Genomic DNA, 18999 nt, shown 5'->3' on the forward strand with positions numbered 1-18999 from the left:
GTTTGCTTCTGTTAGGTCCATACCGTTTCTGTCATTTATCGAGCCCATCTTTGCATGAAATGTTCCTTGGTATCTCTAATTTTCTTGAAGCAATCTCTAGTCTTTCCCATTCCATTGTTTTCCTCTATTTCTTTGCATTGATCACTGAGGAAGGCTTTCTTATCTCTCTTTGCTATTCTTTGGACTGTGGTTGGTTTATCCTAAATTTAGAATATCTTGTTTCAGCTTTTTCAAAAAAAGTTTCAGCCTTAAAATGTTTCTAAAAGCTGTGGTTGTTCTCCATGTATTTATCCTGAGGTTCAAAAATCTCTTGTGGATTCACACTTTTGTCTAATCTCTTCGTTTTCAGTCTAATTTTTCCAGGTACTTGTCAAACAGTGCTCACTTCTACACATTTTATTCTTTATTTCCAAATAATTGGTAAACACAGTGGTCACTGAATATGTTCCAGACCTAGGCTAAACACTTCACATGGACTCGTTTATCTAATTTTCACAATAAGGTAGATACTGTTATGTCACCCATGTTAAAAGGCAGATGCAAAGACAGTTTCTCTCAGCAAAGTGACCGAGGGAAGGTCAGTTTCTGTTGGAAGTGATATAACCTGTAGTGTCCCAGGATTCAAGGCAAAGAGGTTGACTCCAAAGTCATAGATATATGTGAAATATGCTGTACTATAACTAAATATTTACTAAAGATAGGATAATAAAAACACTCGTTTAAAATGGAATGAAACTTTAGATACCATCGCAATCTACTATACCTGAAATATTATGTAGGTATTATCTTTTAACAGAAGAATAAAAAATTCCAAAAAGGTTTTATTTTCACAGATGACTTACAAAGAGCTTTAGAGATTTGATTTGTAATTTCTTTTTCTTCTTGACAATATGTGTGTGACGCATTTTGTTTGAATGTAAAAAACTTTTATGTGCCACCAATTAATTCAGTATTTGTTTTCTTCGAACCGTTTATCCCATCTCTCTTTTATCTGTGTAGAGTAAATAATTGCTTTTTTCCCTCCTTGATATGTAACCCATAAAATAACCAGAACCTGCAAACTCACTCTGTGTCTTCAAAGGTTTAATTCATTATCACCTCACATCTTATTTTTAGGAAAGACAGTTAACAAGAGCTTCTCAAATTTAACATTGCACTGCCTAATGCCAAAGTTTAAACATTAGGAAAAGAAATTTAATGCTTACAAAAATCTTACTGTACATAATGTTTGCAAACTTTGACATCCTAGAAGGAGTCAACAAATGGTTTTTACACTTCAGTGTTTAAATTCTTGTAATCATCTTCATACCAATTCCTTTTTGTGTTCTTAAAAATGTATTTCCTCCTTTACTATTTCCTCTTTTCTATTTCTATATACTTTTTAATCTTGGCTACTTTATTTGCCCCTTTCCTTTTCTTCTTTCTTTTCCTTTTATTTTATAAATGTGGTTATCTTCCTTACATTTTCTCAGAATAGTTCCTTTTTATTCATATTGGTGATATGTATGGAGATAACTATGTGTAAAATGTATGGTTCTAAAGGTTTTTAAAAATAGATTAATACTTTCATGGAAGTTATTGGATTATATTTTCTGAGACTAAAAACAGAAGAGGTATGCCAGAATTCCTGAAATGACATAAAATAGAGAAGTAGCTTTTATAAGACTATATTCCAGTTACTGATAAAAAAAAATTTATTAAAAAAAATTTTATTAAAATGACTTTAATACATATTTTCCCTTCATGTAACAAGTTTAAAGGCAGACAATTTGCAGTGTTACTTCAGCAAGTCAATTATATCAGGACCAAGATCAGTATAATTCCCTTGACCTTTTCCTCTTAATGGTAAGGTAGTTGCTGCAGCTTCAACCATCACACCAGCATTCAAGGTAGGATGAAATAACCCATGTTCATCACACATCAACATTCAAGGTAGGATGAAATAAGCCGTATTCATCAGGAGAGCAAAACGTTCTTTAACCTCCTCTATAAGTTTCTGTTTCCAGTTCATTGCCCCTGTTGTGCTTACAGGGATAATTCTGCCTGCACAGAGCTGGCAAGTGCATTTACCCAGTGAAGGCTGATGTAATGTTACCTGTATAATTCTGTGCAATGAATTGCACCAAACCCTAGTGATCTGAAAAAGCAAACATCTACTCTTGTAAAGTTTCTGTAGATCTGGAATTCAGGAGTGACCTAGCTGGGTGGCTGTGGTCCAGGGTCTCTCCTGTGTTGTATTAGGATTCAGCGGGAGCTGCGAGTTCTGAAGCCTGGGCTGTGGGTCTGGGAAGTGTCTTCCACGACAGCTCACTCACTCACTGTTAGCAGGAGGCCCCAGGTTCTTACCACAGGGACCTGCGCGTCAGCCACAGCGGTGGTTAGTAGACGATAAACTGTCCCACAGGAGAGTTTCGGTTCAAGCAAAAATAAATCTTTTGTTACGATGTGCCTCAAGTAAATGTGGTTTTGTAGAGCAACTGACCAAAGTGATAAGCTCAAATGGTAACACCTCTAATAGTTGAGTTCATCATACAGAGTGTTTGAAATTAAGGTTGGTACCTGTCTTAGTTTTCTAGGGTTGCGATAATAAAGTACCACAAACTGGATGGCTTAAATAACTGGCATTTATTGTCTCATCTGTATTAACTTGTACATTGATGGAAGGGTGCTTATGTGATGTAGCAACACTTATTTCTGTGTGAAACATCCTAGTGTCTTTTTTTAAGGCTTATCAATGAGAAATCAAAGAAATGCCAGCTGATGAAGAATACTTAGTTTCTTTTCAAAATGAATCTCATTGGGTCTTATAAACAGCATTTTTATAGACTATATGTGATACCTTTACAACATAAAGTTATTTGACTGCTGGTGTTCTTAACCTGAGGTTATAGTTTTGTTGTAATTAGCACTGTCATGGAAGAATGACCTTAAGAGAACACGGAAATACAGTATTCACGCCCAACTTAAAGGAAGCAGTGGCAGCATTAAACAGCGTCAGCTCTGATGTGTGTGTGCTTCTAGGATCCTGAACTTAGACCATCTAAACTCTTAGGTCATACTTGCTAAAGAATGATTTTTTTTTTTCTCAGTGGTGCTCTATAACCTTTTAGAAATTCGCCACCAGGGTGACGTTAAGTATCTCCTTAACAGTTGGCTGGTCTGCCAGCAGTGTCAGAACTCAGGATATCTGCTTTTTAATTGCCATGTTCAAGGTCTAATTATTTTCTCTGTGTTGGGGCAAGAGAGCTGTAATGAGAAAGCAGAGTCATTAAACACCAGTGAGTATGGGGACAGAGTCTTCTTGACTTATGCTGTGAACTAGCTTCCAAGGCATTTCTGTGACTGTGGCTAATCTCTATCCGATTATTCCCCTCTCGGTTCTCTGAGAGGTCATATAAAACATAAAGGAAGATGGCAGGACTCTTGTAGTCTTTAACAAGAGGGGAAGACAATGGATTAAAAGGCTATTATTACATGTAGGCTTACAGACTGTTAATAGTTAAGAGTTTATTAACCTCAGAGTATCAGAGTGTTCTAGAAGTGACTAACGTAGCATGCAAGTCAAGCTACACATATGGTAAAGTTGCCATTTGAGCAAGCAGTTTAGAAATACATAGTGTTGGACAGATTTTACACTTTTGAAGTCCCCAGAATTTAGAGACTCTTTTCTTTAAAACCTGTATTGCTGGTTTACAAATAATTTTTTATGCTACTGATCACGATTATATTTTTTCTATTTTTTCAGCTATTTTAGAAAATATCACATGACCACACTCTCAAAAAGCAGGGTTTCCTGTTGCCTGTTAGAAGACAGGGAGCCCCAAGTCTTTGATTCTGTGAATGTGAGTGCTTGTACATGTGTGTGTGTATAATGCATGATGCCCCTATGTAGCAAGCTAATTAATTAAATTCTATGCGAGTGTGTTTACAAACTAAGAAAAAGTGTAACATGTAGCAGAGATTGAACTAAGTACTTCTCACACACTGTCTCATTCTCTTTATGAGAATTTTCTGATGAAGGTATTTTCCACATTTATTAGATGAGGAGACCGGGACCTAGTGAATGGCGTAACTGGGATTTGAACAGAGGCCTGTCTCTAAAGATCTTTAATGGAAGCACATGCTGACTGTATTCTTACCCTTCACTACAGAAGATCTCCAGCAGTTTGCTCATCTTGAGTACACATAATTTTATATGTGTCCTTAAGGGGGAAAAATAAAGGACTTCTCTGAGAATTCAGTAAACATCTGCCCTAATATCAGCCTTTGCGAGTTCTAAATGCACGCAGCAGACGGGGTTACTTCTGTGATCACACTGATAGTTCCGTGGGCACATGTAGTCACAATGAGTCCCTGGAGTCCAGCCAGGCCGGCAGCCTTCATGTGGGGCTCCGTGGAACCGAACCTCGTGTGCCCGGGAGAGGAGAGCCAGATGGGGCCTCGGCTGCTCCGCTGTCTGCGTTTCAGACTCACAGAGAACGCAGGTTGAATGAACCCACACCCACAGAGGAAAGCAATGAATACCAGAGGAACAAACCATTGTAATCTGACACAGCAATGGGGAGGGAATTTCCTGGAGCCCAAGAGTAGGGGGAAGGGAGCCCATAGTCTGAACTCAAAGGGATCACAGTCATGAGTGTAAGCGACCACACACATATTAGGTCTTCTAACAGCCTGAGGGGAGCAGTTTAACATGCTTGAGCCTCAGTTTCCACACCTACAAAGTGGAAGTTGCCGTGTTTTCTCATGGGGTGTTTGGTGAGGATGGATGAAATCATGTGTACGAAAGGAGCCTCAATGCAGTGCCTGGCCTGTCACAGAGACGAGTCGAAGCAGGAGTAGGAGTGGTAGTAGTGATGCTCTTTGCAGCCATGTAATGCAGGGATATTGGCCCAGGGGTCCTCAAACATGCATCAGACTTGTTACTGGAGTCTGTCTAAGTTTGGGATGTTATAACAAAAATACCATAGACTGGGTGGCTTTTAAACCACAGAATTTTTTTTTCCCCACAGTTAACAAGGCAGGTCAAGTTGCCAGCAAATCTGGTGCCTGGCAAGGGCCCGCTTCCTGGATCATGGACAGCCGTTATTTTCAGCATGTCCTCATGCGGTGGAAGGGGATGGGAGCTCTCTGGGGTCTCTTTTGTAAGGAGACTAATCTCACCTGTGAGGGTTCCACCCATAACCTCATCACCTTCCAAAGATGCCATCTCCAAATATCAGAGCGCTGGGTATTAGGCTTCAACATATTAATTCTGTGAGGGAAACATTCAGTCTGTAGTAGGATTTCTGTTTGAGCTTGTGAACGTGCTGGCTAAGTGGACCCATTAGATGCCTTCCTACCATTTGGATGTTTTTTCTTTGCCTTTTCCAAGACTGACAAAATGAACATACATTTTTATAATCATTTCCAATAAAAATAACTTTTTATTGCATGTAATACATCCATGACAAGGTGTACATATCAGGCGTAGAGCTTAATGGAATTTTGCCAACTGAATGCCAGTTTGGTAACCAACACCCAATTGAGAAACAGAACATTTCATCCAGTCATCACACACACACACACACACACACACACACGCACACACACGTGCGTGTGCACACAGATGTGCACACAGATGTACACACGTGTGCACATACACCTGCCAAGTGAATGTATCCTAAGCTCTAATAGGTCTGCAAGTTCTTGAAATGTATAAGAATAGAGCCATATAGTTTGTACATGCTTGTATCCCATTTCTGTCAGCCAACCGTAAGTACATAAATCACATCCATATTTACCATATAGAATTCTTTGCTCTTTTTACAAACTCCTATTTAGTATTTCATTGTGTGAACATATCACAATTTATCCATTTTCCTGTGGATGAACATTTGGGTAGTTTCCAGTTTGGAGATATTCTGCATAGACATTTTACATTCTTGTGCATGCCTTTCAGTGCTGGCTATTTACCTAGGTTTCAGATTGCTAGGTCATGTGGTGTGCATACGCTTAGCATCCTTCCTAAGTGCATACATCAGTATACATCCCCAGCAGTGAACTGGGTTATTTTGAATGACTTTTGCTTATTAAGAATTATTTCCCCTGCATTGTGATTACTTTAAAGGATCCAGCAAAGCAGAATGCAGCTGTATTAAGGGCTGGTCCTTGTGGGCACTGCTGCTGCTGCTGCTAAGTCACTTCAGTCGTGTCCGACTCTGTGCGACCCCATAGACGGCAGTCCACCAGGCTCCCCCGTCCTTGGGATTCTCCAGGCATGAACACTGGAGTGGTTTGCCATTTCCTTCTCCAATGCATGAAGGTGAAAAGTGAAAGTGAAGTCGCTCAGTCGTGTCCGACTCTTTGTGACCCCATGGACTGCAGCCTACCAGGCTCCTCCATCCATGGGATTTTCCAGGCAAGAGTACTGGAGTGGGGTGCCATCGCCTCCTCCAATTGCCAGCACTAGATACCATTAAATGGCTGAGCGAAGACCGTGCCCTATGATATGTGTTAGAGCCTCGAGAGCTAGCAGAACCGTGCATTTCTGCCTCTGCTTACAGCCTGATATATTTGATGGCAGGCCTTAACAGCTGTGGATTTCTTTCTCTAATGTTTTTTTGGAAACTGAAACAAGTTTGAAAGCAGCCTGATTCATATAGACCACACAAGTAAGAAGAGGCATATTAGATAACACAAATATGGACTAGAGTGGCGCCAGAGAAGAGAAAAGAAAAAAGCTTACTTATTAGGTAACTAGTTGATCCAGGCATGAAATTTAGTAATATGCTGTTTAAACATAAAAGGTTAAGAAGAAAAACCCGTTTGAAATTGTAGAAGTGTCTGACAGCTCACATAAGGAATGTGTGAGTTTTCACGCTGGCGTCCTCCTGTACTAAGAGCAGGTTCCACTTATCAGGTGGCTTCCAGTTTTACCAATGAAGAGAAAAATGGGTTTTAAATATGATATCTTGTGTTAATTCAAACCATTCATAAGCCTCTGTATTTTGGGAAAAGTCATGCTAAAACCTCAAGCTCACAATAACAAGGAAAGTTTTCAAAAGTGTTTGAGTATCTGCTGAGCTTGAGGTCTTACACATTCCTTTCCACTTTAATCCTCCCACTCAGCTCGTTATGTATTTTCACCATCCCTTTTCCCCCAAATCTGTCCCAGAGATGAGTAAGTGACTTGTCCAAGTTCCCAAAGTTTACCAATGACAGAGCTGTTTTCCAATCCCATCAGATGACTACTGCCTCATATTGCCAGAGGGACATAAAAGGGAAATAGATGTACATTTTGGCAGTAAATAGCAGGCAAACTGTAAGAAAAAAAAAAATTCTGATAAGACTTTACAAATGCCCTATAAACCCTGATCATGGCATTTTCTGTGGTAGAGGAGCTGGGTACCAGTTAGCTCTCTGACCTTCTGCTATCTCGGGGAAGGTCAGCCACACCTGGACAGCTGTCCTTGTCCTCCTCCCTCTCTATCTGTCTCTGTTCCCTAATGTTTTAAATTTCTAACTCTTTCCCTCCCATCTAGTGGCCTTATCTGTAAAATGGGTCATTAAGATGCCCATAGCTCTTCTCTAGGACAACCTACTCAGCCCAGATTCAAAATTAATTCAGGAGGCATTCAAACAAAGCAGCAAAGGAATTCACGGTCATTTGGGGGAGTGATGCTGATGCTGACAGCTCTGCCTAAGTCTTGTTGGAGTCACACCAGAGCCATGAATCTGTTACTTCTCATAGTGCAGCTGAGTTACCTGGGGTGGGGGTGGGGTATTCTTCTGGCTGTCTCAGAGAGCTTTATTAGGAAGCTCATATTGTAAGATAGATACAAGCTGGTAGACTAGGTGATGAGAGTGTTTCAATGCCTTGCAATAGCTAGACTTCGTGCTTGAAGGACAGAGTTGTATGATAGAAAGTGCCTTCATGATTATGCAATCCAAGAACCTCATTTAATGATTGAAGTTCAAAAAGGTCAAATTCAAGAATGCCAAGCAAGGGAGGAAATTGGGCTAGAATGAAAAATCTCCTGATTCACAGTATAGTCCTTTTATTTTATTTTATTTTATTTTACAACAGTATGTAATTTTTCAGTTTTCTATCATAGTCTTACAGATGACTGCAATTAAGCAAAATTAAGCTAGCTGATTAGCTCAGGACCAGCTTCCTCTCTAGCATCAACTAGCAAAACATGAGTCAGCATTGGATTGGACAAGATTATGGGTGGGGAAAATTTGTGAGACTTGTTCTATCAAAAGTCATCATTAGATGTCTTTGTTCCAAGCTGAGTGTACAAGACAATTTGCGCTCACAGCGCATCAGTGCAGTTTATTTATCTTCCTCAACTGGGGCTGTGGTCATCTGACTTCCCATTCTCAGTATCAACTCCTGCTTTCCCTGTGGGTGGAAATTCTGATTTATTTTTCTTTCTTTATAGACACTCTACACCTTCTATCTTCCAAAGGTAATTGCAATGATTGTGCTGGCCTTCATGTGATTACGCACTCATGTGACATAGATCATAGTTGCATTTTGCTGATTTCTGCTGAGAACCTGTAAGGAGTCTTTGGATTTTTGTCATGATCTGTGTCCCCCTCTGACCCCTAGTTTACAGCAAGCTGATAGCATACGGCATTTAGTTAGCTGATCACAATGGCCTTACATCTCTCTGTTATTCAAAACAGAATTTAAGTTGTACCTGTATGTTGTATTATACTCTGTAACCCAGTGTTCTTATGTATTATAGGTTTATATTGGTAAGAAATATGGTAAAAATAAAATTCTATTCACCAAATTCTCCTTAACAGATAGAAGGTTTATTAGACTGACAAGTAATAGGATTTTAAATAACTTCTAACCTTTATATTCTCTGTATTCTTCATGTCCTCCCTATTTTTATGTACTCAACCTATTTTAAAACTTTATTGTATCTGAAATAATTACCAGTCGATACTTATCTGAGCATTATATCCTGCACTTAGGTTCAATTTTCCTATTTTAACAAATGCAGTAAGTTTAACAGCAAACAAACAGTTTGATTGTTTGCTGTGAGCCGGGTCCTGTGTTGAACAATTAGATTATCTTACTTAGTCCTGAAACATGTGAAACATGTGAGATAAGTATCATTGTCGACTTTTACAGATGAAGAAACTGAGGCCCATAGGGAATGAGTCATTTTGTCTAATGTTACACATAAGAAAGTGGCTGAATCAGGATTCATGATCAGGACTGTGAGGGCACATTATTCTGCCTTTCAAGTGGGTGGCCTTTTTTTTTTGTGGCATTTCATATGGACCATTTGATCTACAAGAAGAAAAAAGAAGAAATGGTACAAGCTGATTCATGATGTAATTGCTAGTGAATTGACAGTGATGAAACAGACATGAGTACACAGAGAAGCATGAGGCGTGACGCAATCAACTAGTCATTCCAAATAAATGCTTTTTAAAAAGGATCGAATTCTATTGATTCAAATACCAGAACTTTAAAAAGGTAATTTTAATTGAAATTTTTCTTATGTAGTTCAGTTCAGTCACTCAGTCGTGTCCGACTCTTTGTTACCACGTGGGCTGCAGCACACCAGGCTTCCCTGGCCTTCACCAACTCCCAGAGCCTGCTCAAACTCATGTCCATTGAGTCAGTGATGCCATCCAACCATCTCATCCTCTGACGTCCCCTTCTCCTCCTGCCCTCAATCTTTCCCAGCATCAGGCTCTTTTCCAATGAGTCAGCTCTTCTCATCAGATGGCCAAAGTAATATTCAGGACTGATCTCCTTTAGGATGGATTGGTTTGATCTCCTTGCAGTCCAAGGGACTTTTAAGAGTCTTCTCCAACACCACAGTTCAAAAGCATCAATTCTTCAGCACTCAGCTTTCTTTATATAGTAATTTTATTTAAATGGATGACCCAAGGACATCATTGAAATTGAAAAATCCAGTATTTTACTATGCAGTAGAATACCTATGGGTCTGCTTTTATTTGTTTTGAGCCCGTCTCTATCTAGATGTTATTTCTCTTCCCTTGGTTGCCTTTCCTCCTACTAGTCTGCTATCTATCTACAGCAAAACCATGTAGCCCAACATTGCACAAAATCTGAACACAGAGTGATTGGAATTCTTAGGGAAAGCCTTAGAGAGCAAGTTTCAGGTTTGGCATTTTGGGGCACCAGAGGTTTTACAGGTTTGAAATGCTGATTGATTTATTTATGCACTACTTCATTCAACATCTATAAATGCACATGAACTAAAATAATAATATTATACATCATGAGAAAAAGTGTCAGGGCTGGAAATGTATCAATAAGAACAAATATGAGGGAGCTTTGTGGTAGCCAAACCAAAAAGGCAGACTTAGTTAAAACTTTTTTTATCATAGAGGGTATGTATCATAATAAGTAACAGGAATAGCAGTCTGTTTCCTTGTCTTGAATTGTAAGAGAATGTCTCATAGGAGAGTTATACATCATTAAAAGTAAATTCTGATGTTTAGGACTGTGATGTGGTGAAGTAGAAGATCTTAATTCTTAATATTGCTTCCAGTAAAATCATAATCATCATCAGTAATTGATGCAGCAGTTGAGCAATTATGTTATCAATAAAGATGCTATGACTCAGAGAATGAAATAAAGAGATTTTCTACCTCGTGTCTTAACCCACCGAGGGGACTCTGGTAGCCCAGCCTTACACACCCAGGGGCAAAGAAGCCTGGCTGTTAACACACAGCTCCCATCATTTGTCTCTTAGAAACAGCTCGCCTTGGACGTGAATTCCTCAGCACTTCCCGTCTCCCGTGTGCAGGTGGGGGTGAAGCAGGCTCTGGAAACTAAAGAAAGCCCTACAGGAAAATAATGACATAAAATACAGGTGCCGCAGTCAGATCTGTGGGCCCCGAAGTGTTCAGGGCCAGGGGATGTGAGTGGGGCCCGGTGACGTGGAGCTAATGCCGCCAAGTGAGGGAGCCGGTCACACGGTGTAGGCGCGGGGTTCCGACTCACTCCGACACCCCGGGCTCTCGGACTTCTACCTCTGCGGCCTTCCTGCTGCTCCAGCGCATCTCCCCTCCCCGCTGTCGTGTTTGTTTTCGCTCCTTTCGTTGCTTCCGGTCACAGATGCCTGACATCCTATCCTTAACACACCCAAAGAGTGCTCCACCCTGAGCCTTTAGCAGGCCGGGGGCTGGGCTCCTTGACGGGAGGGTCTGTGTTCTAATCCGGTTGAAGCCCTCCTGCCACGCCTCCGGCTGCAGGCGGCTTCTCACGGCCGTTCCGTTCGCTGCAGTGCGCGGCCCTTCATTTGAGCACTTCTTACAATCTGCATAGTGTTCGAGTTATGTTATTAGGCCTCTCGCTCTCTCCCTAGATTGCGAACTCCTGAAGGGCAGGTGTTGCTGTTCGGTTACTCCAGCACCCACTGCAACGCCTCGCATGTAATGGGTATTTGATAAATGCTTGTTGAATTAAATTGAATAATTTAAAATCACAGTCGGTTGGCAAAGGATGCTGTTCGGAGGGGACCGCCTGATTCGGTTACCTGGATAGGGAAAACACACACTCAATTTTTCTAACAGCTTGCACTCAAGCTGTCATTAAAATTAAAGTCCTTTATTATACACTTTCATTGTTGCCGAAATAATAGTCCGCCGTGCCTTGGAGCGGTGAATGTAACAGCCTCTCTTAGTTATAATTTTGTGACATCAGGCATCAAACAGTTGGGAAACTGCAAGTGCTGGTAATGTAACTTTACATATAGTATATCACTACAAATGAGTAAACAGGGCCTTGAGGCAAGGATGCTCTGTAACATACTTTTCCGAAAAGAAAGAAGACTCAATAGAATGAGAGTAAATTTCTGTAAAAATCCTTTTCTCCTGAAAAAAAGAAAACACAGTGCCTATTTAGTTACCCTTTAATAATTTCAGTTAACTTCTGTGTGGCAGCGTGCTAAATGAAGCAGATTGTATTTGTCCCCTGTACACTCAGCCAGGGCGGTGTGCATGCTCCTGATTCCAGTGAGGTTGTTTCAGGAGTCTGAGCTGACCTTGGCCACTGGTCCAGAGTGGAAGGACCTTAGTTTTATCTGACACATCCACCATCCCCATACCGCCCCCCACCATACATTTTTACATGTAAACCTTTTTCATACTTCTGTAAGCTAAATCTAATTGAAATGAGCAGAGAAAAGAGTCTTTAATGAGATATGATCAAGAAGAAATGACCCACTGTATTTAAATTAATTCAAATGAAGTCATAGTTTGAGGGCAGGGGAGAGGTGCAGTACCCTCCTGGGCCTTAGAGTCAAGGTGGAGATCTGTAGGTGAGCTTTACTGACCATCCTTCTGGTGGGTTTCATCTCACATGTCCCCCCAGCATATACCCCAATGATACTCATGGACATACTGTATCAGTAAGGTATGTAACAGACAGCCCAAATTAATGTGACTGAAACTAAATGTACAGTTGTTGGAGGGGGAGTTTCTTTAATTTGGAAAAAAAAAGTCTCAAGCTAAAGAACCTGAGCAGGCCAAGGGTGACACAGGAGATCCACCATCATTAGGAACTCTGGCTCCTTTTATCACCTTTCTCTGTTAGTGTCTGTTTTCCATCTGAAGTTTTGCTCGTGGTCCTAGATGACTTGCTGGAATTCTGGTAGTCACCTCTGGGTTCCAGGCAGGAAGAAGAAGGAGCAAGGAAGGGGAGTGACGATCAGAAACGATGCTCCCTCAATCAGTCAGCGTCCTTAGAAGAGCTGTACTGGAAACCCCAGCAGACTACTTTCACTTACCTGTCCATGGCCACCTTTGTCTGAAATGGAGGGTAGGAAATGCATTTAATATCTGTGTTCCTCGTTGGGTTTCCTTTGTTAAGAGAGGAGAGTGGGATATTAGGTAGGCTACACACACACAGTATTGCTTCCCTCAGATACTTATGTAGATGAGATGGCAGAAGAATAGTGATAGAATGCTTTAAGTGCATGAAAAGCCTCTGAATTCCCAGTTCTCTTGTTGATACTGTTTGGCTCACTGAAAGTCAGAGCGAGAGAGGAGGAGAAAGAAAGAGAACACTAAGAAAGGGGCTTGACATTTTCTGAAGTATTGAAACCTCTTCTTGAGATTTCTTGCGCTTTTCAGTGCCTCGAATGCTGACTCTGAGGCATGACAGCTCCAGTTCTTTATTAACATGATTTGAGTCCTCACCTTTCAATAGCCTTGATTATTTCTTCCCTTGGGGAGAGGTTGGCCTGGAAGGAAACAAATAATCTCTCTTCTCTTTTTACTAGCCAAATTTGTCTCTTTTTTTTCATTCTGAGATTTGAGAAGAGATTGAGTTGAACCTATGTTTAAATTCTTAGGGATTCATTATTAGAAGCAAAAAGAAGTTTGAGTGGACTTCCTGGGAGTGGAGAGCAGGAGGCTAGAGGTAGAACGCTCTGCTTTTAAAGGCAAAAGCCAGAGCAGATCCTGGGGTGCGGCAGGCTCAGGGCACCAGAAACCAGAGCATCTGGTAGAGAAGAATGCTCACAGCGTTTTGTTGAAACGATCACCTACCTGTTCAGAATTTCAAATCTAGAATTTCTTGTTGTCCCCTTTTTAGTAAGAACAGAGAGTTGGGTACTGGGCTCGCAGGTGCCTCGTTCTCTCCTCTTTGTCCTCTCAACCCTATAATATGCATTAAAAGCTAAGCAATGGGGGCAATGCAGCAGCTGAAATATAGGAAAAGTAATGCACCTGTAAATCTGTCAGTATGGACTTTGCTGGGAAATGCGGTTGATTTCAGGCAATTTCTAAGGAGGTAGAAGTTGCACGTTTAAATCCTACATGATACATTTCTCTCTGTTACCTTCCTACACACATGATGGTAATCATAGCTACCGTGTTCTTACGGATCTTCATAGTTGATCTGTCATATCTAATATGATCTAAATGGGATAGACCACTTGATTCCATATTAAACGCCTATTAAAGAGATGGCCAGTCCTTAAATTTTAATAATTAATTTGAAGCATCTTCATCAACCTTCTGCCCATTACCTTTTACATTGTAAATGATCATTTTTGAAAGCCTTTCAAAAAAGAGATCATTAAACTATATTGAAAGAGTGAAAAAGTAAATGTTTGTAAATAGTTAATTCTGACTTATCCTCAAGGCCATAAAGAAAGAACACCTGTCATTGTTAAGGAGCATGTAATCTTTTTTCCCCTGCCTAGAGTAAGTTCAAAGTTGACGGTGAGTTCAACTGAAGAGATGTGATACGAAGTCAAAGCAAAGGTGGCTTGATGGGATAAGCAGGATAACATTAACCAAGGAGTCTTGGCCCCTATCACTTGTACCATGATCTCACCTGAAGCAAAATCCGTGTTCTGCTTATCTTCCTGAGTATCCAAGAAATGTAATAAGCCATGCTGACTGTAGAACGTGTGCTGTAGACCTAACACTGTGCCCCGTTTTCCTTTCCATGCCAGGGACGCCCCTTTTCAGACAGCTGTGTGGGACTTTCTGTTCTTCTCTAGAACACGGTTTATGGAAGAGGAAAAGCATTACTCTACAGTGCTTTGAGAACATATAGGACTTAGGGGCTGTTTTTCTTTTCCTTTTTTTTTTTTTAGATAACACTTTTCCTAAATAATAATATGCAAAGAAATGTTGCAGTCTATTCTGTGGCATTTGTGGACCACATGAATGCAGGCACTTGACAGAGAGCGATAGAGCAAGTTCACAGATCTCTTTACTAAATCTTGGCTTTACCACTCTAAAAAATATTTACCTAGAAGAGTATTTCATTTAGTTTAGTCTAGTCCATTCTCTGGTAGTCAAGTCCAAGAATTAAAAAACATGTTTTCTATATATTGAAATGCTGTGCAGCCTATAAAAAAGTCATTGTACTGATGTGGAAAATTTAAAGGATGGGTCAGTTCAGTTCAGTTGCTCAGTTGTGGATGGGTAGGCACAAATAAATAGGGTGACTTTTCCTAACACTGGAGGATAAGCAATATTTGAAAGAATTTTTAATAGTGGTTTGCTTTATAAGGAAGGACTTGTAGGGAAGAGAAGATTCTGATTATCTACTTTTAAGCACTGTTTGATTTTTTAAAAAATTAGCATAATTTATTTGAATGGTGATACATTGGATCATTTTTATTTTCTTCTTTATACTTTTCTGTATTTAAAAATTACCCCAAGTCAGTATTATTTTTGAACATATTCCTGATATATTTTATTCTTCTTATTAAGAATGCTATTTTAAAATTAATATAAACTGTTTCAATCCATTCATTAAAAATTGATGTTTGCATAAAAACTATATGGCACGAAGGTCTCATATAACTATTCACACAAAAAAATTTAAAAATCCAATTAAACTGCCATCTTTGTATGATGTGCCTAAACTAAGTTGTGATACAGCATCTCTAGCTTTCATTAACTAAATATAGACATTCTGAAGGTTGAAAGAGAGAAAAGTCATATCATTTTGCAACTTCTCCTTGAAACCAGAACATCCCCCTGAAAAGACCAAAAATATGACCTGGAAAGAATCTCTCTTTATCTTGTAGATTACTCAGGCACTGCAAATTCTAATGCAAACTTATAAACCATCCTCATTTCCATTAGGAATATAACTGTATTTGCTTTCCTGACATTGCATAAATATGATGATGAAAAGTAAAAGTGCTCAAAATTGAAATTAAAAAAAAATATTTTAAAATTACATTTATATTTTATTGTATATTTTTTAGGAGAAAATGGAATATTCAAATGATCATTAAAGGAGCTAAATATGCTTCTATCCACTTCTTACATATATTTAAATAAACCTAAACAACCTGTTGAATATGTAAATTTTAAAAGCCAGCATTTCTTCCTTTAATTTGATTGGCAACTGTTTTCTCTTTAAGTGGGTATTTTGCAAGTACACTTGCTATTTGTTTAGAAATAAAAACTCTAATACCTATAAAATTGTTTTACTGGTCTTCTACTCTGTGAATATGCCATGGCCATCAGTATACTCAATAAGTATCAATTGATAATTTGGATCAGAGAAAAGCAAACATTTCTCAATACACCAAAGATTCTATTGCTTTGGGCCAAAGACCCTTTGAAGGCCCAGGGCAGACTACATACAGATAGTCTGTTTTCTGAGTTGGTGTAGGTTGGAATGAGTTGCTGAGAAGGAGCATATGTAATATTTCAGAGGTCCAACCTATAAAAGGGATTATAACCAAGCTGGCCTATGAGTCACAATTGAAATTGTTTTCTTTTAAAAAGGAACGCAATTCACGCAGTAGGACTAGTCAAATGACCTTCACCAAGGCAGAGACATGTTGCATTGTAACACTTAAGGGATTAATTAAATTTCTGTGAGTAGCATAGGCCAGACCTAAATGAAATGGTCAGCGTTGTGTTTATATATTTGCTAGTTATGCATCACTTTACCTTGCTCACATAATTAAAAGTAGACCTTGAAGACTCAAATTTAAAGCAGTCACTGTTAACTAATTGCTCCTTAAGAGTTTTGCAGAGATGGTTCATTTTTCAGAATAAATTTGCAAGTAGAATTTCTATCACAGACACTCAAAATAATGCTTCCACCCCCCACCCCACCAACATACACACAGTGGCTGAGAGTCGCCCTGGGGTGTTAAGTCTCCTTAACACGGTGCGTTTCCTCACTGGATTTCCAGGTTGCACCTCTGTGCAAGCCCCGGGGTGGGCAGAGGAGAGAAGTAGGGAAACTGGGAAACTGCCAGTCACCGGGAAGGATGGGGAAGCCTGGCATGCTGTAGTTCATGGGACTGCAAAGAGTTGGGTGAGACTTAGCAACTGAATAACGGCAGGAAGTGTTCTCAGCCACAGGTTGACTCAGCCGATCCAGAGGGCTATGAGGAAAGGCGCCACCAGTGTCTGCTGCAGACAGAGTTTTTCCTTTTAGAAAAAGCTCTGTAAAACTTCAGGTATGGCTTATATGCATTTTTTTTTGACCCAGAGTATGATAAAAACTAATTAGTTCTACATTGTACAAATAGGTCAATTTAATAAATGATAGAAGGCCACTTCCATTTAAACACAGTACATGAAATTGTGCATGCAGATATTTGGGCTTCATTTGAGCCTCTATGTGTACAGATTAAAAGACCTATATGCCACATCTGTGCACCAACAATCTGTATGTCTACCAAGCGCTTCATGCTTTGAGAAGTGGTGAGCCCATCATCTTTGTTGTTGTTCAGTTGCTAAGTTATGTCTGATTCTGCGATCCCATGGACTGCAGCATGCCAGGCTTCCCTGTCCTTCAGTATCTCCCAGAGTTTGCTCAAACTCATGTCCATTGAGTTGGTGATACCATCCAACCATCTCATCTTCTGTTGCTCCCTTCTCCTGAATCTTTCTCACCATCAGGGTCTTTTCCAGTGAGTTGTCTCTTTGCATCAGGTGGCCAAATTGGAGCTTCAGCTTCAGGATCACTCCTTGCAATGAATACCCATTGTTGATTTCCATTAGGATTGACTGGTTTGATCTTGCTGTCCAAGGGACTCTCAAAAGTCTTCTTCAGCACCACATCATCTTTGGATCCTTATAAAAGATGTGTGGTTTACAGAGGAGCTATTATTCCAGTTTTCCAGTTGAGAAACGAAGACCCAGAATTAAGTAGGGGGATAAAAACATGGATACCGACATCAGGAGACCTGATTACTTCTCCTTGTTTTGCTATGGTCTTATCTGGATATGTTATCTCTCTTTGCACCTTAGTGTCTTCCTGTGGAATGTGAAGGAATTGACAAAACAACTATAAATTTTTGATTATTTTCAATTGATGAGCTGGAACATGGAGCAAAGACTTTTGAATCTTGTAATTGTTTCCACCACCCTTTCAGATTCCAACAAACCCTCTTTAGCATCCATACAGTCAGTACATAATATATATGAGTATAATTAAAATTGATATGTTATAATAAAAACTCTTTTAAAAGCATCTAAATAATGTACAAATAGGAATTCATTCATATTTTTACATGCATGCATTTATATTTATATTATGTCGTTATATTTTTAACTTGGTGAATATTTCAAGTTAGAATATTCTCTAATTTTGATATCTTAAAGGCAATCCATTTATAGTACTCTATTGATGTCATTAAATTTTTTTTTCAAAATCTTAATATTCTTAAGAAAAACCAAACACTAACCATGTTTCAATTTAAAAATGTTGAGAATTGATATTTCTATCTTATAATATTTAAGGTTTTTTTAAATTAGAGATGCTTTATAAAGCATGTATCATATCATGCACTGTAGGAGTTGTTTATTATGGAATGACTGTCATCTCTTGTTTCTGCATACGATCCATGAGAATATTTAGATTAGCACTGCCTTGTTCTGTATTAATTGTGGATATAGGACTATTGGATTTGCTCTGAATTGTTCTAACTGTGGATGCACCCACGTATTTTAATGCAGAACATGTTATTTTCCCCCTACATATATTTCTCTCTCCTATTCAATCATAATCAATGTACTTCTACACTCCAGTGCCAGGTTATTTTTGTTCTTTAAGATTTTAATTGCGTTCATTATTTGTGGCTGAATACTGGTTAGGAATAGCCTTCAAAGATTAAAGCTGTTTATCTGGGTATGAATGATCATTTGGTAATCTGCCAAAACCTCATTCACAGGCGAAGCTTTTCTCTCAAAAGAAAGAATCTGACACATAAAGCCGATTTTCTGAGCTAATATCAGAGCTCTATGGAGTCATTAGGGCAAAGCGTCTGCACCTCAAAACACTTTGATGCGAACCTGGGCTGGCATTTTGAACACTGGTATTCCTGTCCCTTGAGTTAGGTTAACATTCTAGATTTATCACCGTATTGAAAATTCCATTAACCAGGGTGATTCAGTTTCTTTTCCGTCCCCATCATTGTCTTAGTCAGTGCCTGGGTCCCTTATTTATTAGAATGCTGTGATCACTGAGTTTGGCCACAAAGCTGTGTTACCTTTGGGAGAGAAAGGCCATCAGGTTTA

The sequence above is a fragment of the Dama dama genome, chromosome 23, assembly GCF_033118175.1.
Source record: "Dama dama isolate Ldn47 chromosome 23, ASM3311817v1, whole genome shotgun sequence".
Classification (NCBI taxonomy): domain Eukaryota; kingdom Metazoa; phylum Chordata; class Mammalia; order Artiodactyla; family Cervidae; genus Dama; species Dama dama.